General features: G+C 34.4%; 2 protein-coding genes across 7 annotated transcripts in view; both read right to left on the reverse strand.

Moving 5' to 3' along the window:
* Positions 1–22,700, reverse strand: part of LOC101889617 (complexin) — a 636,740-nt gene that overhangs the window by 381,061 nt on the left and 232,979 nt on the right. The window lies entirely within an intron of this gene.
* LOC101901327 (odorant receptor 82a) overlaps positions 22,627–22,700 on the reverse strand; it is a 330,365-nt gene continuing 330,291 nt past the window's right edge. Inside the window, exon 7 of the mRNA XM_059126569.1 lies at positions 22,627–22,637. The gene's annotated coding sequence lies outside the window, so the exon portion shown is untranslated. The remainder of the gene's footprint in view (positions 22,638–22,700) is intronic.

Consider the following 22,700-nt stretch of genomic DNA (forward strand, 5'->3'; position numbering starts at 1 on the left):
TTATGTTATTTACTTTCTAACGTTGTGACTTTATGATCTAAGGAAATTCCAAACGAAGCATTCGCTGTAACTCCGCGTAACATCTGCACTAATGTAAACTGTGTCTTTATTCAAATATGTCTCTGCCTACAAAGGCATATATCCGCAATTTCCGTAAAGTACACAACGAACATAACACACATTTGGGAGCATGTGTGCGTTCGCCAAGTCGATGGTATGGCTTATGTACATAACTACCGCTTTGTTATATAATTTGTATTGTATTTGCTTGGTTCTTGCTTCTCCGTATTTGTATTTGTATATATTTTTTCTTTTTGGCAAATAAAATAAGCGTAACAATTCGCAAAGACACTCGTAAAAACAACAATGACGATGATAATGTTGACATGGGTGATGAGAATGTGCTCCTATGCTCATCTTCATCACCAGCGCACAATCGCTATAATCATCATCATCATCACCACTACCAACCATCATCGTCATCATCCTCGTCACATTTGCATTTACATACAGATGTACGTTTACACATTTGGAGGTTTGTACAGTAATAATACTAACACATTTTCCAGTTATATTCACGGCTGAAAAACAACAGAACCAGAGAAGCATTCCAAAAGTTGAAGAACGTTTTATTTCGTTGATTTTTAATGTAAATATTTGTCAGAGTTCTTAATTTGTAAAATACACATATACGAGGTGTATGGGTTATTCCATACGAATTTTTTCAAATACTGAAGTAGTTCATTATTCAGTTTTACAATAATCCTAAAATCCTCTGGGGACGAATACAAATTCAAAGGCCAACAAATACCATATATTTATTGTCGAAAAAATAGCGGAGTGTCCTTTTTCAGCCATACATGCAATTATCCATGTGACTGACTGACTGACCTTGAATCAACGATCAAATGAACCGGTTGAAGCTAGCATTATTGCGTAGACATCTTATAAGGTTGCGTTTTTGTAAATTAGTACTTAAAGGTTACGAAAATGCTATAATGTACTAAAAATTTAAATATTTGTGTTAAACAAACGGAATGAGCTAGAATTCTAAAATTTGGAATGAGGGTCACTGATCGAGTGCAAGACTAGGGTTTTTGGCAATTCTACCATACAGGGTACATAAAGTAGTAAATAGTACTAAACTTCTAAAATGGTAACATTTGGTAATAAGTGTACGGATAAGTTTAAAAACTAGAAATTCGTATGCGAATCGAAATAGGAATGTAAGTTTGATTCATTAAGGTTGTTCTGCAAATGTGTATTAACACACGAACTGTACTAAATGGTACTAAATTTGGAAAAGTTTGGTTTAGTGTCATGGGAATTTGGTTTTGGGGTCCATGTTGTTGGTTGGTTTGAAATAAAGAGGTGGTTTTGGAAATGGGTGCTACAAGTGCACGAAAAGTACCAAGTAGTACGATATTTGGGACAATTTGGTATTGGGTGAAAAGATAGTACTTGAAATCTTAAATTTCATGTCATTGTCGCTCTCCATATGTAGCCTTGACATATTGTTGAATTGTGTATTATAATTGTACAAATATTACTGAATGGTACTATATTTGGAATTGGCTGAAGGAATAGAGATTAGATTCTTAAATTTGATATTTACATTATTGATGGTATCTGTTTTAGAGATGAGGCGGTAAGTATGGAAATGAGTACAATAGTTGTACGAAAAGTACTAAATGACATTAAATTTAGAATAGGGTGAGTGGAATGGGCTGAAATCCCAAAATTTGATATTGAGGTCTCTGTTGTTATCTGGAATTGAGGTATGAAGGTGGAATTGAAGAAGTGTGCTATACTAAGAGGATATGTACTAATTGGTACTAAATTTGATATTGGGTGAAGGAATTGAGCTGAGATCCTGGAATTTGATATAGATGACACTGTTTGTGTCTTGGGTAAGATATGGAGGTCGTTTTGGAAATGTGTACTATCATTGTAAGAGTACTAAATGCTACTTATTTGGGTATTGGGTGAAGTGGTAGAGCTGAAATCCTGCAATTTAATATAAAGGGTGAGATAAAAAAACTGTAAAAAAGTCAAATGCCATAATTTTTATTATACCCTACACCACAAGGTGGTCAGGGTATTATGTTTTTGTGCATTTGTTTGTAACAAGCAAACGGAAACGAGATAGACCCATAGTTCCTTTTGATGATCTGCATAGAATCACTTTCTGAGTTGATTTATGCATGTCAGTCCGTCTGTCCGTCCGTCCGTCCGTCCGTCCGTCTGTCCATGTATTCTTGTGAACAAAATGCAGGTCGCATTTATTATCCGATTGAGATGAAATTTTGCAAACAATATTTGTTTGGCCCAAGGTCGAACCCTATTCAAATTGGAGATAGTCGGTAAAAATTTAGATATAGCTCCCATATATATCTTCGTCCGATTTGCCTTTTATTGTGCACCAAACGTGTAAAATCAGCCCGAATAGTATGGAATTTTGCACATACAACCAAATTAGGCCTGAAAATAAGTATGCCAAATTTGATCGAAATCGGTCCAGATATAGCTATAGCTCCCATATATATTGTTCATCCGATTTGTTATTTTGTCCTCCGCAGCCGTAATATGCACTCTGTAGCAACAATATTTGGGGAAATATATCAACTGCAGCTCAGAAATACCTTTGCTAAATTTTATCGAGATCGGTTCAGATTTGAATATAGCTCCCATATATAACTTCGTCCGATTTTCCTTTTATTGTACACCAAACGTCTAATATTTGCCCAAATGGGATGGAATTTGGCACATACGACCGAATTTAGCCTAGAAGGTAGTATGCCAAATTTGGTGATTTGGTTCAGATATAGCTATAGCTCCCATATATATTGTTCATCCGATTTGTTGTATTTGTTACCTACAGCCGTAATATGCACTCCGTAACAATGATATTCAGGGAAATATATCAAATACAGCTCAGAAATATCTTTGCCAAATTTAATCGAGATCGGTTCAGATTTGGATATAGTTCCCATATATAACTTCGTCCGATTTACCTTTTATTGTGCACCAAACGTCTAATATTTGCCCAAATGGGATGGAATTTGACACTTACGACTGAATTGAGTCTAGAACCTAGTATGTCAAATTTGGTGAAGATTTGGATATAGTTCCCATATATATCTTTATCTGATTTCGAATTAATTTTGGGCAATACAAGTCCGAATTTAAAAGATACAAATGCTTCGGCATATTTAGTCCTTTGAACTTTGAATTATAATTATATTCATAGCGTGTATGATTGAATTCTCCCATAAAAAACTTTTAATTATTAAGTGGAGCTCAACTATTGCTAATTTAGTTGATGTAGGGTATCATAAAATCGGCCCCGCCCGACTTTAGGACTTTCTTTACTGGTTATTATTATTTTTTTTTAATTTTATTGAATGAAACCAAAAAATGCCGGAAATAACATCAAATTTTAGAATAATTTAAATTTGTTCGAATTGGTCATTTTTGGCACGAATTATGGCTTTAAAAGGCCAATCGTAGCCCGTACACGTAGCCCGTCACACTTAGCCCGTAAATTGCTCTGCGGTATTTTGGTCCATTCCCGTCAAAGCGCTTGCTTGAGGTGATCGAAATTTGGTATTTTTCAGTGCCAACCTTCCTTTCCAAACTACTCCAGACACAATATTCCAACGGATTGGTATCCGGAGATTTTGGTGGCGATGGTGCTAAGTACTGTTGGAATACCCAAGGTCTGCGGCCAAAATGTTTGCGTGCCCAAGGCTTTAATACACCCTCTAGAATATTTTCGCGATAATATTCGGCATTTATTCAGATGCAACTGTCGATTATTAAGAGCGGACAGTGACCATCGGCTGTTATGGCGGCCAAAACAATCACCATGACCGGCGCTTGAGTTCTGGTGGCAAACCGAAGGTGCATATTTTCAGCTGACCTCATTGTCACAATCATTTTGTTTATTTACAAACTGCTGGACAAGAATGTTTCCTTATTGGAGAACACCAAATTCAGCAGTTCACCACTTTTGGCCAAGCGTGCAACTCTTTAGCTCCTTTGAGTCTGTTTTCTTTCTGTTGCGGTGTAAGTTCTTGCACTTTTTGGAATTTCAATGGCTTTACCCCGAGCTCATTTTTCAATATTTGCCGAATGAAATATTGCGATATGTTCAGCTCACGAGCCATTTTTCGGCCACTGCGACCCGGGCTACGATCAAGTCGCGTCTTTTCTTTTTGAACCATTTCTGCTGATGTTGCTTTTTTTCTTCCGTCCACTTTCTGAACATCGGGTTACGCTACCAGTATCACGGTAAGGAGCAATGGTACGAGACACAAACAATTTATTCACATTTAAATGCTGAAATATTTCCTATAAAGAGATCACACTATCACGCTTGAATTCAATCACGAATTACTTTTTTTTCTGGAAAAGTCTCCCCTAAATGCATTTGTACGCTTGTAAACAATATAATGAGCTGTCACTTGAATAATTTTAACAGCTGTCGGATCAGTGACTTAGAAATGACAGCAGTCTGATGTGAATTGCAGTTTTTTTTATCTCATCCTCTAAATACTTTGTGGGGTCTTAAATGCATATTTCGAGGTGTTACAAACGGAATGAAAAACTCAATATACCCTTCATACTGTTGTGGTGGATATGAAAATGCGCAATAGATAAAATATATAGTCGTATCCTCGTGATATATTAAACCACGTGGATAGTCTTGCTTTAAATAGATAATTTTTACGTTTTTCGAAAAGAATAATGTTCTTCCAAACTTAAAAAAGAAAACAATGGCGATCGGATTAAATTTTATGCCAACATTTACGAATTTTCGGACGGAGACTTTAATTTCGGTATATACGAAAATGTGTCAGACCATTTTTTTCATCTGTAACAGCGAGATCCGACTAAAGTCCAATAAAACTCGGTGCAAAGTCTCTTAAACAATTAAAGAGTCTATGGGACTTAAATAACTGCACTGTAACTCAAGGAATATTTCAATTTTGAATTTCCTGCTTTATTCAAATCAGTTTAAAACAAATATTTCTTATTTTCAAATTAACAATGTTCCTGTAAAGAAAATGACGTATCTACGCGTAAATAACCAACTCCTTTCTGCACCAAAGCGTATCTACATCTTTTGACAGAAATCATTTTCCGCTCATACCGAGCAACATTCAAGCGGAGGTGATATTGTATCCATAAAATATTTCCTCATGTCAAATATAGCAATAACATGCATGACAGTCTCATATTGTTGTATAACACCAACAAATTGCAGACAATTAATAATTTGTTTTTTCGTGTCAGAGCCAAGTTTAACATGTATTTCCATCATGACAAAGACATGATTGCGGTGCAGCAACGGATCTAATTGTAACAAATATTGACAGAACAAATTACTTATTGTGTTTGGTACTTGTCGTTAGCTGCATATGCTTTGTTAATGTCAGTCACTTTCGAAATATTGCTACTGTCAAATCAGTAGATTTTAATTACAAGCGTTATTTCAAATCGGTGTAGGTGGACATGGAAAAAATGAGTTATTTGAAGAAAAATAAATTTTGGAATGGTGATTAATTTTTACACATCCATCAAGATTCTTGTACTGGAAGATTGGAGTTTGAAATTGGTCGCAGCGTTTAATGTATTGTTTGCCACAATTTTTATATCCTCCACCATCGTAACGAGGGTATATTAAGTTTGTCATTCCGTTTGTAACACCTCGAAATATACATTTTAGTCCCCACAAAGTATATATATTCTTGAATAGCAAAACATTCTATGTCGATTTAGCGATGTCCGTCCGCCTGTCCGTTTATGCGCCTGAAGAAGTCACTCTAGCTTCCGAACGAAATGAAGTAGGTTAATACAATTATACTCAAATGTATAATATGTCTGCAGCACGGCTTCGCATAGCCCCCATATAACGGTAACTCCCGATATTCGGTATTTTTGTGATTTTAGCAACATTATTTACCAGAATTGTTTCAAATTTGGTATTAAAAGTTCGTAATGGATATCACAGCCTAAGACAAAAAATTATCTGTGCAGACCCACGCCTTCGTATAACGGTACCTCCCAATATTCGGTATTTTGATGATTTTAGCGACAGTATTTACCGGAATTTTTTCAAATTTGGTATTTGATGTTCCTAATGCATATTACATGAGACAGATAATTATTTGTGCAGGTCCACGTCTTCGTATAGCACTCTTATAACGGTACTTCCCGATATTCGGTATTTTGATGATTTTAGCGACACTATTCACCAAAATTGTTTCAAATTTGGTATTTGATGTTCGTAAATTGTCTGTGCAGGTCTACGTCTTTGTATAGCCCCCATATAACTATACCTCCCGATATTCGGTATTTTGATGATTTTAGCCACATTATTCACCAATTTTTTTAAATTCGCATTTGAATGTTGTAATGACTTATGACAAAAATGGGCTCTGCAGGCACACGTCTTCATATAAACCCTAATATATTTTATTTTTTTGAAAATTGCCAAATTCGTTCAAAATGGTGAAGAGTATTCAAAGTTTGGCCGGCCGAACTTACAGCTTTTTGCTGTGTTTAAAAAGGTAAATTGTGCCAAAACGTTACTACTGTAAAATTTAATAATTGTAATGAAATAAAAATGTTGACTCAATTCATGTTGAATCATGAATCATGTTGAGAGTACGTTAAATAAGAAAATTTATAAATTAAGTTAATCCCTAAACACTCTTTAGATGAGCCGCACCTTTGGAAACTGGATAAGCCATATGGTATAGAATATATTGATACGTTGCGGGCTACATGTCATAACAAGTAGAGGCAAAGTTTTCCAGGTAACTTCTGTGGGTAACTTCCACTTTAAAAGTCTTTTAAGGCACATAACCATAGAAGCATTAACAAGTAAAAAAGCAGTAAGTTCGGCCGGGCCGAACTTTGAATACCCTCCCCTTGTGTACAAAGAACACCTTGTGACCATTCCGTTGAAAAATATGGCTAAAACATCAAAATATCGAATATCGAGGGTACCGTTATATGAGGGCTATACGATTTCGTGGACCTATATAGATAATTCTCTGCCGAGGTATAAAGTACCCACAAGGAACTCCTTGTGTGGATTTTCAGACAATTCCGATGAAAAATGTGGGTAAAATCATAAAAATACCGTATATCGGGGGTACCGGTTTATGGGGGATATACGATATCGTGGACCTGTATAGACAATTCTCTCTCAGGGGGTGAAGTACTCACAAGGAACTACTTGTGGGGATTTAAGACAATTCCATTGAAAAGTGTGGCTAACATCATCAAAATACCGAATATCGGGGGGTACAGTTATATGAGGGATATACGATATCGTGGACATATATAGACAATTCTTTTTGAGGGGGTAAAATTCACAAGGGACTTCTTTTGTGGAATTTCAGACAATTCCATTGAAAAATCTGGATAAAATCATCAAAGTACCAAATATCGGGGGGTACAGTTATATGGGGGATATACGATATGGTGGACCTTTATAGATAATTCTCTGCCGAGGTATAAAGTACCTACAAGAAACTCTTTGTCTGGATTTTCAGACAATTCCGATGAAAAATGTGGGTAAAATCATCAAAATACCGAATATCGGGGGTACCGTTATATGGGGGATATACGATATCGTGGACCTGTATAGGCAATTCTCTCTCAGGGGGTAAAGTACTCACAAGGAACTACTTGTGTGGATTTTAAGACAATTCCATTGAAAAATGTGGCTAACATCATCAAAATACCGAATATCGGGGGGTACAGTTATATGGGGGATATACGATATGGTGGACCTTTATAGATAATTCTCTGCCGAGGTATAAAGTACCTACAAGAAACTCTTTGTCTGGATTTTCAGACAATTCCGATGAAAAATGTGGGTAAAATCATCAAAATACCGAATATCGGGGGTACCGTTATATGGGGGATATACGATATCGTGGACCTATATATACAATTCTTTTTGAAGGGGTAAAATGTCCACAAGGGACTCCTTTTGTGGAATTTCAGACAATTCCATTGAAAAATGTGGCTAAAATCATCAAAATACCGAATACCGTTATATGGGGGCTATACAATATTGTGGACCTATGTAGATAATTCTCTGCCGAGGTATAAAGTACCCACAAGTAACTACTTGTGTGGATTTTCAGACAATTCTATTGAAAAATGTGGCTAAAATTATCAAAATACCGAATATAGGGGGTACCGTTATATGGGGGCTATAAGATATCGTGGACCGATATAGACCATCTTCGAACTTGACTGCCTGCAGACAAAAGAGAGATCTGTGAAAAAATTTAGCATCCTTTCTTAATTCGTTTAGACTGTAGCGTGATTACAACTGACGGACGGACAGGGCTAAATCGTCTTAGAATTTTACGCTGATCAAGAATATATATACTTTGTTGGGTCTAAAATGATTATTTCGATGAGTTACAAACGGAATGACGAACTTAATATACCCTCCATACTTTTTTTGGTGGAGGGTAAAAAAAGGCTGATTAGCAGGCGATTCTTCTATGGAAAAGAATTCAAACTGTGTAAAAGAGCGGAGTCGGCTCATACATGGGCATGAACAAGAGGCCGTTAAACGAAAATATTTTTATTAAACAGGAAAAATAAAATAGAGAATTTAGATAACAAATCTATACACAGTTGCAGAATTTTCATCTCTCCCTGTATGTCCCAAAATCTATTTTCTTTGGTGAATATACATATGCCAAATATTTTCTGGTTATCACAAATTCCGGTTTGGATTTGGGACAACAAATGTGCATTGTTTTGTATTAATGGGACAGTAAAGGCGACTTGTAATTTGATTACATTATGGAATCAGAATATTATTCTAAGCAAATCTCCAAATCGATCTACATGTCAACTTTACTTTCCGATTAGTATAATAAACAAATGGACAGTTTCATAATACCTGCTACCGCAGTGTGACGTAAAGTATAAAAATTCGCACAATCACTGAAACCCAAAGGCTCCCCTCTTGTTCTACAGGGAACATTACTTGAATGTCGCGTACAAGTTCAGACTTAAGTTCCAATCTTGGATCATTATTTAAATTTTGGAAAACATTTCGATTCGAGTGCGCTTTTAATTGCACCATTTCTATATATAAAATCCTCCAAGTGCATCTCCAATAAATATTAACCACCATAATAACTTGATTTATTTTTCAATCGTTCATACTTATACTTCTTTTTACCAATCGTACCTTTAAATACTTTTCATAACCCCTTGAGAGAGCTCAGCGGTTCAATATCGTATTTCCAGCACGAATTTCTGAAAGTACAGCCTTATAAAAACGTTATGCAGAAATTGACAACTCAGGCTTATGCCGTTTCATCTGGGCGTTGACGAATCAGTCAAAACTTTCGTAATTTATAAATAGCTAAAATGTTTACAATGTAAAGTTATTTTCCATTTTTAAAGCTAGTGATATATATTAAAAACTTTATTCGTATTTTGTTGCAATGTAACTAAAATGTATCTCATCACTTATATTCATACTTCCACTGTCCTTTTGTTTTTTTTTCTTTTTAAATTCTTTAAGCAACAAAACATCCATGTAACTATTTGAACTCCTATTTTCCCTCCCAACATTGCTGCTAAGATAACACTTGGGCATCTCTGAATTGTTGTGGACAATCCACATTTACACCTTGGTTTCTGAGGTTTCCTGTCAAGCACTGCTAATGCTATTACTACACACTTTATCCCAGAGATGGTTGAAGGGCTAAGCAATGCTATTGGTTTAAGCTCAGCATGATGGTGGTTATGTTTGAATGGTTTTGTTCATTATAACGATTTCCACTCACACCCGCAAAAGCCAGTTGAATTAAAACTAATTTATTAGAAAATTTGAAAGACTTTTTCGAATGAAATTTCTATATTTGTCTGTATGTTTTTGTACAGTTTCTAGTTCTATGAGCATATATATTATGATTCATTGCATTTTGAAAAATGTAGAAAAACAACTTGAACTCTGTTTGCAGGCAAACACCACATACAAAAATGTTCAACAAAGTGCATTTTACTGGATCATAACTAATGTTAAATTAATCTGTACAAAAATGTATATTTATAACTACATAATGTTTATAGTCATAACATTTAATGCGGAAACAAATAATTTGCAGAAGCTTTTTCATTATGACAATAAAATCCTGTGTAAATTTATGGTATAACTTTTGAGTTATGTCTTTAAGAAGCCGCAAAATTTAGTTTGCTGTTTGGTGTTTCGTTGCGTATGGTTGACAAACGCTACATACCACCGTATATCATACGTGCCGCAGAACCACAAACGCCATTGCATACATGACATGAAATTTTGTTACGTAATTTGTGCTCTGCCATATCATGAGAGAATTTTAATTACAACGCGGCGGAATTTATGATGAATTTTGGAAAAATAAAGTGGATAAAATAATGGCAACTATCAGATTTTATTTTTTCCTAATTGAAATATTACCAAATTATCTCGACATCTATGTGCAAAATTTAATGATATAGCTCTTGCTTTTTCATTATGTTAACTAGGGTCCTAGTTAGATATGTCTGGCATACCTCTCCCTCGCTTTTGAGAAACACACTTTTCACCATCTTTATTGTTAGCTTCACAAAAAGCTTCATAGGATAAATTGTCACTATAAAAAAAAACTTTGCGACAAAACTCATTTTATTCAATAATTACGAGGAAAATCCAGTAGATTTGAAACAAAACAATCAAACGTACAAGCATTTTCCTCTCTTATAAAAAAAATCCCTGATTTTAGTTTTTGCAAGGATTTGGTCATACATTGCAAATCAAAAACTGAGATGATTTTTTAAGAAGCATTCCTTAAACTCATTATACCCTACAACACTATGTGTTGGGGGTATTATAAGTTTGATTGGGCCAAAAATTATGTAACACCACGAAATATTGGTTTTCCACATAGGAAAGTATATATGGTTCTTCCCCATTTTGATGGTCATCGGGTAATATTTAGTGGTTGAAAAAGACCATAGCATTTGTGATAAATAAAAGTCAAATTTTCCATTAAACCGCGAATATTTGTAATGTCGACGAAAACACAAATAGACGAACAGGTCAATTCTGACCGTTACGTAGATGCCGATAGTAAAAATATCGGATATATATAGCGAAATATATACAATGTATATATACAAAGGAGGGGGATGTTAGCTAGAATGCTTATATCTCAAGAATGGCTGGACCGATTTTGACAAATTTTGTCAATTCAGAACGCCCTCTTGGCATAAAAGAATAAAATATAAAAAAATCGCATAAAAAGATGTCAATAACGATGTTCATATAGTTTTAATGACATTTTTTATTTTTTCATATTTTTTTATCGCATGCTATTTTTTCAATTTGACTTATAATATTGAAGTGTAAATTTTGTAATATTTTTTCACCTTACAACACAGTTTGGGGTTATTATATACAGATTGCAATTATCGTCCAATTCTCTCGAAAATTTTCATAAGTGCAGGGTTAGGCTCAAAAGGGCTAGGCATATTGGTTTTAAAGATGTCCGTGAGGGGGGAGGGGGGGGGTGGGTTGGTGAAATGGACCAACAACTAAAAAGCCGTTATAAAGATCAAAAATTGATACCAACCTGATTTCGTTAAGGGATATAGCCAAATATTGTAGAGAAACAAATAATATAGATGAGTCTTAATTTAGAAACACAGAGGGGCCTCTTGCATTTGGAGATGATCGCAAAATATTTAGGGGTTCAAATGAACCAAACACAGAAAAAAATTCCTGATCACACAATTGAAGCCAATCGATACGCCTGAGAAGAGAGTTAAGGACACGGAAGGATTCTAGCATTTTGGATGGATAATTGACCACAACAACTAACAGTATGACGGAGTGCTTAAATATTGGGCAAATGTCTCTGGTCAAGGTCTCGTGACATAATTTCAAAAGCGAAATCCTCCAAAATCGATCTGCATATAAGGGGGCTTCTAATATGTTGTAGTGTTGTAGGGTATCACATGGTCGGCCCCGTACGGCTAAAGCCTTTGCTTACTTGTTTTATTTATATCATTCATGTACGTAGCCAAGAACATTTTTCGTGATATTCTCTTGTTTGTGGCAAACAGTTTGGATATAGCTTCCATACAGGGTGAGATGAAAAACTGCAACCAACTTAAGACTGAATACGGTCAATTCCAAGCAACTCGTGCGACATCTGCTAAAATTATTCCAGTGACAGCTTATTATATTGTTTAAAAGCGTACAAAAGCATTTTGGTGAGCATTTTCCCGAAAAAAAGTTATTCGTGATGGAATTCAAGCGTGATAGTGCGATTTCTTTATACTTGGCTGGAAAACCACAAGTGGCTATCAATAGAGCTCTCCTGCATTTAAATGTGAATAAGTCTTCTGTGTTTCGTACCATCGCTCGTTACCGTGATACTGGTAGCGTAGCCCGACGTCAAGGAAGTGGACCGAAGAAAACAGCAGCATCAGCATAAATGGTTCGAAAATTAAAGAAGCGACTAAATCGAAACCCGCATCGCAGTTGCCGAAAAATGGCTCGTGAGCTGAATATATCGCAATATTCTATTCGCAAATATTGAAAAATGAGCTCAGGGTAAAGCCATTGAAATTCCAAAATTTGAAAGAACTTACACCGCGACAGAAAGAAAATAGACTCAAAAGAGCTAAAGAGTTGCTCACTTGGCCAGAAGTGGTGAACTGCTGAATTTGATTTTCTCCGATAAGAAAACATTCTTATCCAGCAGTTTGTAAATAAACAAAATGATCGTGTTTACTTGCCAATGAGGTCAGCTGAAAATGTGCACCTTCGGTTTGCCACCAGAACTCCGATGGTCGCTCTCCGTTCTTATTAATCGACCTTTGCATCTGAATAAATGCCGAATATTATCGCGAAAATATTCTAGAGGGTGTATAAAAGCCTTGGGCACGCAAACATTTAGGCCGCAGACCTTGGATATTCCAACAGGACTCAGCACCAAGAATGGATACAAAATGAGTTTCCTCGATTCGTTTCCAGCGCACAATGACCACCAAAATCTCTGGAGTATTTTGGAAAGGAAGGTTGGCACTGAAAAATACCAAAGTGTCGATCACCTCAAGCAAGTGCTTCGACGGGAATGGACCAAAATACCGCAGAGCAACATACGGGCAGCGTGTGACGGTTTCATTAGCCGTTTACAGGCCATAATTCGTGCCAAAGGTGACCAATTCGAACAAATGTAAACTTATTCTAAATTTTGATGCTATTTCCGATATTTTTTGCTTTCATTCGATAAAATTAAAAAAACAAAATGTAAATATTATGGCGTTTGACTTTGTTGAATTGTGTTATCTCTCTCTGTATCTTAAAATAGTCTTTTCCGAAGTAATATTATGCACTCTATAGCAATATTCCTTGGTACGAGAGCTACAAATGTCTCCTTATATTCGGGGGAAATACAGATAGAGAGTTAAATACAACACCTCGAAATATACATTTTAAATCCCGCAAAGTGTATATATTCTTGATCAGCATAAAATTCTATGTCGATGTTCGTCTGTCTGTGGAAATCACTCTAGCTTCCGAATGAACTGAAGTAGGTTGATAAACTATTACTCAAATTTATATTATATCTGCAGTACTTTTGGTATTGAAAATGGTCCACGTTTTGGTATAGCCTCCATATAATGGTACCTAATGATTTACGTGACATTATTAATCGGAAATATTTTAAATTTGGTATTTGAAGTTCAAAATAAATATTACGTCCATGCAAGTCAACGTCTTCGTATAGCCCTCATATAGCGTCACCTCATGTATTTTGATATATATATATCATGTATCTTGATGATTTTAGCTTCATTATTCACCTAGTTTTTTTATACTCTCCACCATTTTTGGGGGTATATTAGCTTTGTTATTCCGTTTGTAATAGACCCTACAATGTATATATATTCTGGATCAGCATAAAATTCTAAGACGATTTAGCGATGTCCGTCTGTCCATCTGTCTGTCTGTTGTAATCACGCTATCTTTCGATCGAATTGAGATAAGAGGCTAAAATTTTGCATACATGCCATTATTTACCAGAATTTACCAGAATTATTATTTTAAATTTCGTATTTGAAGTTCATAATGGATACTACAGCTTATGACCAACATTTTTGTATGCAGGTCCACGTCTTCGTATAGTTCCCATATAACGATACCGCCTTTTTTACTTGTTATTATATGTATTTTAATATTTGAATAGAACCACAAAACTATTATACCTCCAATATTATGGTGGTTGATATTCAAATTTATATTTAATTTGGACTTAGTCAATTCATGGTATAGCGTTTGGGTTTACCTGGTCACACTTTAGATCCTTCACCCTCTTTCAGCGTGATATGTGACGCTGTTCGGGTCATAGCATATGAGAGGTGACTCTATTGATTTTACGATTGGATAGATTGCATCTATTCGCTTCGGTGTACGCGTAAAAAAATCCAACATTTATTAAATAATTTGATTTTTGTTATTATGACGAAGGTAATTTGATTTGAGCTATTAATGAACTAACTTAATAATTTTGATTGATACCACAGATGGGAAAAAATTATTGGAAAACTGAATATTATACACTGGAATATGAAAATAATGATATAATTTTTATTCAATTCACTGGTTTTGAAATATTTTGCCTCCGCCATCAATGTATTTTTGTTATACTTATTATGAGACCTACTATTATTTCGTAATCTGTAATTTTTATTGATACAATAAATACGTAACAAAATAAGAGATCAACAAAAATATAAGGCAAAAAAGCAATAAAAAACTGGCATTGCCATCAACAAATGCACTGACAGGACAATTCAATCATAAAAATTGTTGGTGCCTGTTATAAAGCTATAAAATACACATTGCAAATAAATAACAACAACAAACAAGAAGAGAGAAAACACCAAAAAACATGAACAGTAATAACAACATCAACAACAATAAGCAATTTTGTTGGCCTGAGTTACAGAAACAACATCAACAACAACAACATTAACACAAGCACCTACAAAGCCACCAAGGTTAAATCAAGCAAATAAATAATAAAAATTATTAAGAATTGCTAATAAGTCAATAACCGTATGAATTGCTACATATAAAATTAGTAAGAATTTTAAATAGTTCAACAGACCGAAAAAGAACTGTAAAATAAAGAATTGTTCAATAAAAGAATTGTTAAATAAGCATATATTTAAATTTCAAAGAATTGTAAACAGGCCACCAGCTATAGAATTACTAATAATTTTATAAATTGTCAAAATGCAGTTATTGCAATTTTCACTTTAAATAAGTTTATAATCGTAACTTTCATTTTAATTATTGTTTTCAATAAAGAAGAGTAATTTTTGAGCAACCAACGAATAAACTTGTGTTTTTTTTAATACTCGGATTACTACAAGAATTAACTGGCGCAGTCGGGTAGTTCTGGTTCCTGCGCTACAAAAAAAAAAAAAAAAATTAAATAAGTGTTGTGACGGTTTATCGCAAACGAAAAAAAAAGCGCACGGAATTACATAGAAGACGAAGGATAATCGTCTGAAAAGAACAGAACAGAACCAGCATCCGTGACGGATCATCACGAGGAAAAGCAGAACCAACAAGAGAGGACATCTGTACGGACATCTGCCAAGGAAAACTACTTTAAGGACAACCGATTCCAGTCAACGTTACCAACAATAATGTCAATAAGAACTATAATTTTAATATTATTAATACCCATGATACACACACAAACACTGGAGATACACAATTTAAAAGACACCCAGGGATTATTACAAATAAAACTGGGAACTGCTAAAACAATAATTGACTATATCAACCTTATACATATAATAAAATTAGATTCATATAGTGATAATGTCATGAAAATTGAGGAATCTGTCAAACAATTTACTCCCACATATTACAACAGAGATTCCTTAAAGGTAACAAAATTTAAACTTAAAGACCTTAAGGATAAATTGAATTCAATAACTCCTAAATACCGCAGGAAAAGAGGATTATTTAATGGTATAGGTTCAGCAGTTAAATTTATCACAGGTAATATGGACGATAATGATGCTCTCCGTATTAACCAGGCTATATTTAATCTAACAAATAAATTACAAACTGAAACTAGTAAACAGAATATACTTAGTACTAGAATCATTGAAAGAATAGAAAATATCACAGACCACATAAATAAAGAACAAGATATAATAGTAGAGTCAATAAAGAATTCTCAAAATAGCATAAACTCCAACTCAAGACTTATAAATGATATGCAGTATTTAAATCAGATTAATTTCCACATTGATTTACTGACAAATCATATTAAAGATGTTTCTGAAGCGATGACATTGTCTAGCCTCGGAATTATACCCAAGATGATATTAAATACGCAAGAGTTAGAAGAAATAGGGAACAATTTAGAGAATCAGTCAATTAAAATTGATACAACAGAACATTTATATGAACTCTTACAATTACAGGCATTTTACAATGATACCAATATCGTTTTTAACATTCAAATTCCCCACATCCCATTAACCAATTACACAATTTCCCATACAATTCCTATACCAATTAATAAAACAAAAGAAATAGTTATAAAACCTTACACAATTTATAATAATAATAAAATTCAATATTTCGAAAATTTATGTAAGAAAATCGAAAACATATATTATTGTAAAGAAAGTTCACTACAAGAAACTATGGAAAATTCTTCATGCTTTGGAAAAATCATAAGTAATTTAGAAGCTAATTGTAATCTCAATAATATAGGCCAAATTACAGAAATATCACAACCTGAACAAGGACTTGTGTTAATAAAAAATTTACCGACCACAGAAATGAAAACATCATGTAACTCCGAAAAACATAATATTGAAGGCAACTTATTAATAAATTTTAAAAACTGTAATGTTATTATTAACGGAATTATCTACGAAGATAACCCAAACATATATTGGGACGATTTTATTGTAAAACTACCCACAGAAATAAACATAAAACCTTTGTCTACAATAGAAACTTTAAATATACCTAAACTCAAAGAGTACCATCTAGAAAATAAGTTAGCCATCGAAGAGTTATCAAACAATACAGAACTTCACAGACACATAAATTATGGAACTTTAATGTTAATAATTGGAATTGTAATTTTCACCTATATAATGAAACAGAAGACAAAATTAGTGGTAAATGAACTTCCCGCCAATACTGTTGTCGCTTCTGACCATCAATTCTTTTGGCCATCGCTCCATACTAAGGGGGGAGGAGTTACAGAAACAACATCAACAACAACAACATTAACACAAGCACCTACAAAGCCACCAAGGTTAAATCAAGCAAATAAATAATAAAAATTATTAAGAATTGCTAATAAGTCAATAACCGTATGAATTGCTACATATAAAATTAGTAAGAATTTTAAATAGTTCAACAGACCGAAAAAGAACTGTAAAATAAAGAATTGTTCAATAAAAGAATTGTTAAATAAGCATATATTTAAATTTCAAAGAATTGTAAACAGGCCACCAGCTATAGAATTACTAATAATTTTATAAATTGTCAAAATGCAGTTATTGCAATTTTCATTTTAAATAAGTTTATAATCGTAACTTTCATTTTAATTATTGTTTTCAATAAAGAAGAGTAATTTTTGAGCAACCAACGAATAAACTTGTGTTTTTTTTAATACTCGGATTACTACAAGAATTAACTCCTGCTTATACATCCGGCAGTCATGATTGTTTGCACTTTAAAAGGGAAAACTGCTAACGGCAAGAGTACGCAAACAAATATGAGTTCAAGCTTTTTTCTGTTCCCGCTGTCATTCTCATCTGCAAGCTGTTGTATAAATTATAAGTCAACAAAAATTACATGCCAAAGCAAAAAAAAAAAAAAAAAAAAAAAAGAACGAAAATGCTGCGAACATAAAAATAAATACGCATCAATACAATGGTAGAATAAATATCAATACAAAAAGAGAATAACCATTAACAAAATATACACATAAAAGGAAGAATGAGAAACAAACAAACCCATATACCAGCAGCAAGACAGAAAGGCAGACAAGGCATTCCTTAAGCAAACAGTTTTCTTTGAGCTTTGGGAAATTCACCTCAATTGGGGGAACACACATCGCCACACTCTTACTGCCTGGCGTACGCATTTTAACAGTTAATAGAGGTTGAGGATTTTACGGTGGTTGAGAAAGACAGGCATAAGGATAAGGTTATGCCAAAACATATTTTCCATTTTTTGAATGGTAGCAGACCCTTTATCGACCTTTCCCCCCACCACCAGAGTGATATTGCTATACTAAGGTGGCGGCAAGTAAGAAAAAAAACGTGCCTAAAACTTTAAAGGAATATTGGATTAAAATTCCTGCACGCACGCCAAAAATAACAGCTCATGTTACACTTGACTTTTCCTATACATTTTTCAATGGCGGAAATATTTGTTAGTTTACTTTGCAGCATTCTTACGAGTCAATTTTAGATAGCTATGGGCGAAAGTACTGGAAAAAATGCTTTATCAGGGATATATTGCGTTTTAAGATTGTCTAAGTTTTTTCTACATACACTTAAAAAAACAGGTGCTACACGTAATTATAAGAAGATTGATTTGAAAATAAATTTTAAGGGAATACATTGGAAATAAAAAAAATATATATTAATAGAATTTAAAACAAACTACAGATGCATACTCCCAGCCATGGTAAAATTAAGAAAGTAAATTCATTTCAAAAACAAGTAAGCAAAGGCTACAGTCGAGCGGGGCCGACCGTTGAATACCCTACAACACTATAATAAACGATACAGTTAATATAGGCGAGATACTCGAAAGAATTCCACAAGATATTGTGACAAATAATAAAAGAAAACCATCAGGTTTCGTTCTCTAATTTTCGAATAATAGTAACTTAAACTAATTTGCTCATTTCCAATTTATTGGTAGATGTTGCACTTAAATGGTCTTTCTAGATCTGGAACCAATATTTCCCAAAGACCTACAATCTCTCAGAAATGGCAAAAAGATTAACATTTATTATTGGTTTTTGACTGAAACGCATCTATATGAGATACAGTCATTTGACTATATTCTTCAACGATTCTTTCACACATTGAATATTTTTTGATGGCCATCCAAAACTGCTTGGCTTTTGCAATGTCCGGTAACCCCCATTCAAATGTACCTGAGGATCGGGCGATAATTACGACCTGCTGACAATTTTGCAGTTTTTTGGTCCATTTCAACCCCTAAATATATGGCAATCATCTCCAAAAAGACCTCCTCTGACCCTCATCTTATCCCCATGCAAAATTTCGTAAGGATCGGGCCATAAATGCGATCTGTATATGATATCCTGATATCCTAACTACTTAGTTTTGTTAGCTGTAGAAATATTACCAAATGTTTAATTCAAAATGAAAATATGCCAAAAATATGACAAAATGGAAAAAATATTAGAAAATTTTACAAAATCAATATTTTCATCTTTAGAGAGATATTTGTATGCGTTTTTTAGACGTTTTTCCTTTCCTGCCAAGAGGCCATTCTGAATTAATGAGAACTGTCGAAATCAGTTCAGCCGTTCTCGACATATATGAGATCTTTCAAGCATATCGTCTTTGATAGACATATATATCGCATATATTTGCTGTATATTCGATTTTTTGGATCTTAACATCAATGTAAAGATCAGAAGTAACCTTGTCATGGCTTTGTGATTTCCCCGGGATATAAAATATTCGCGGTTTAATGAAAAATTTTGAATTTTTTCAACAAAAAAAATATGGTCTATTTTACCCGCTGAATATTATCCGATGACCACCCAAATTGGTAGGCTTCTTCCCCGCCCTAAACTCTAGCTACATGCAAAATTCCGAAAAGTCGGTTGGTCTATAATTGCGACCTGTATAGCTACAGCAAAATCTGACATTTTTTTAGTATTTGGTCCATTTCAACCCCTAAACATTTGGCGATCATCTCCAAAAGAAATAGGGTTCTATTCTGACCCTAGCCCCACCTCCATTCTATATTTCGTGAAGATCGGACCATAATTGCGACCTGTAGAGTGATTACAAATTAACATGGACAGACGGACGGGCGGACATACATAGCTAGATCGACTCAGCTCGGAGAGATAGGAAGATCCATACATACTTTCCTATGTGGGAAATCAATATTTCGTGGTGTTACATAATTTGTGGCCCAATCAAACTTATAATACCCCCAACACATAGTGTTATAGGGTATAAAGACTATCCATCTAAGCATTTTCCGTAATTTACCTTGTCAAATTTCTCTGAATAAAAAACAGGTTTCCATCTCTGATTTCGGTGTATACAATGGATTTATAAATATAAATTTTGACACTGGATGTTGTCAAATGAATAATTGTGACAAAATTGTTTCAGGAAAACGTGGACCTAAATATTCAATGTTCTGCCACCGTTCTAGAACCCATTATGAACTGCAAATACCAATTTTTATAAAAATACCGGGTATCAGGAGGTACCATTATATGGGGTCTATACCAAAACATGGACCTATACATACAATGATTCGCCAGTGGAGCAAGAACCCATCATGAATATAAAAGACACATTTTTAGACAAATCTGTGAAAACACGTGCATATGATGGCATGACTTTACCTTCTTAATTCTACAATGCTCCCAGCCTTATGCTATGATTATTGACCCATTATGGGGGAGTTTCCGAAGCAGTTGGACAACATTGTCCAATTCGCATCTGACTTAAATCTCTAAATATAAATATTACAACGTGTCATATTTGGACTATATGGTCAACTTCGCCTACTTTACATGAGATATGTGCAAATTTTTGGAAAATATGGAAATATGCATGAGATAACAAATATAGCGGACCGATATATTCCACTTCATCTAATACAAATAAAAATATTGGTATGTGCACAATTTAAATCGAACACTTATATTCAATTTTATACGAAATCATAAATTCCGATAGATTACATATTCATATCAGATTTCTGGTTAAAGGAAATGTTTAAATATCGCAATTTGTAAAGAATCGCCGACTCGTTTCGCAATTTATGATAGATATGAGCATTGGAAATTGTGACCCTTTGTGGGTCACAACAGATTTTGCTTTCTGCCTTTGTGGGTGAGGAGTGGAGAAGGAGTGGGCCGATACATTCCATGATCTTGTGTTACTGGAAATAACGGGATGTGTAAACTACTATCTTTATAGCAGATCTTGTGTTGATGGAAGTATTGAGATATGCCAAGTCTGAATGGAATCGAATGTTAATGTCGCGTTTTATGAGCTTCATGGATATTCAAAATTTTGACTCTTTGTGGGGGAGATACCAGAAAGAGTTGACCGATATATTTCATCTTCACACCAGATTTTGGTTGATAAAAATATTACGATGTATGTAATTTCAAGACAATCGGAATCTTACATCACATTTCATAAGATTTATAATTATTCAAGATTTTGAATCTTCGTGAGGGAGGTACCAGAAGGAGTTGGCCAATATTTTCCATCTCTGAACTCGATCTAAGTTTGATAATAGTAGTTTGGATTTTATAACAGTTCTGGTTATGCAAAACTTTAACCCTTTGTGGGGGAGGTACCAGAAGGAATTGCCCGATATCTACTATCTTTATAACAGATCTTGTGCTGATGAAAGAATTGAGATATGCCAAGTCTGAAAGGAATCGAATGTTAATGTCGCGTTTTATGAGGTTCATGGATATTCAAAATTTTGACCCTTTGTGGGGGATATACCAGAAAGAGTTGCACGATTTCTGAACTCGATCTAAGTTTGATAATAGTACTCCAATGTACCAAGTTTGGACAAAATCTGATAATTCCTTTGAGAGTTATCGTGCGCCAAACAGGACATCGTTAGATCCAGTCCAAATGTCCTGCAACCGGAGAGGCCTAGGGTCTAAAACGGTTAGCCATATGACTGAGGGTATAAAAATAGGTTGAGATGAAAAAGGTGCACCCATCTTCAGACTTCGTTACCGTGATACTAGAAAACAGTAACATCAGCAGAAATGGTTCGAAAAGTGAAGAAGCGACTTGATCGAAACCCGTGTAGCAGTGGCCGAAAAATGGCTCGTGAGGTGAACGTATCGCAATATTCTATTTGGCAAATAAGCCAAAAAATAAGCTCGGGTTAAAGCCATTGAAATTACAAAAGGGCAAGAACTTACACCGCAACCGAAAGAAAATAGACTCAAAAGAGCTAAAGAATTGATTGGGCTTGGCCGAAAGTGGAGAACTGCCGAATTTGGTTTTCTCCAATGAGAAAAAATCCGTTGTCCAGCAGTTTGTAAACATACAAATTTTAAATATGCATAGTGGTATATGGTATCATAAAGTCGGTCCGTCCGACTTTTGACCGTTCCTTATGGGTTCGATTTGGTTTTGAAAAAAATCATTAAAAAGGTATGGTAGTGACTATTTGATTTTTATTATTTATTTCTCTTTATATGTATATATTACAACCAATAAAATATATCTTTTAAAAAGCCCCTTTCGAATAGTAATACCATTTGAAGTAAGAAACTCCATTTGGTAATTGTACTTTACTTTCTACATTGATAAATACATTTCACAACTATTGCAAATTCCGTCAAATG

Source organism: Musca domestica, unplaced genomic scaffold (assembly GCF_030504385.1).
Source record: "Musca domestica strain aabys unplaced genomic scaffold, Musca_domestica.polishedcontigs.V.1.1 4, whole genome shotgun sequence".
NCBI classification, from domain to species: Eukaryota; Metazoa; Arthropoda; class Insecta; order Diptera; family Muscidae; genus Musca; species Musca domestica.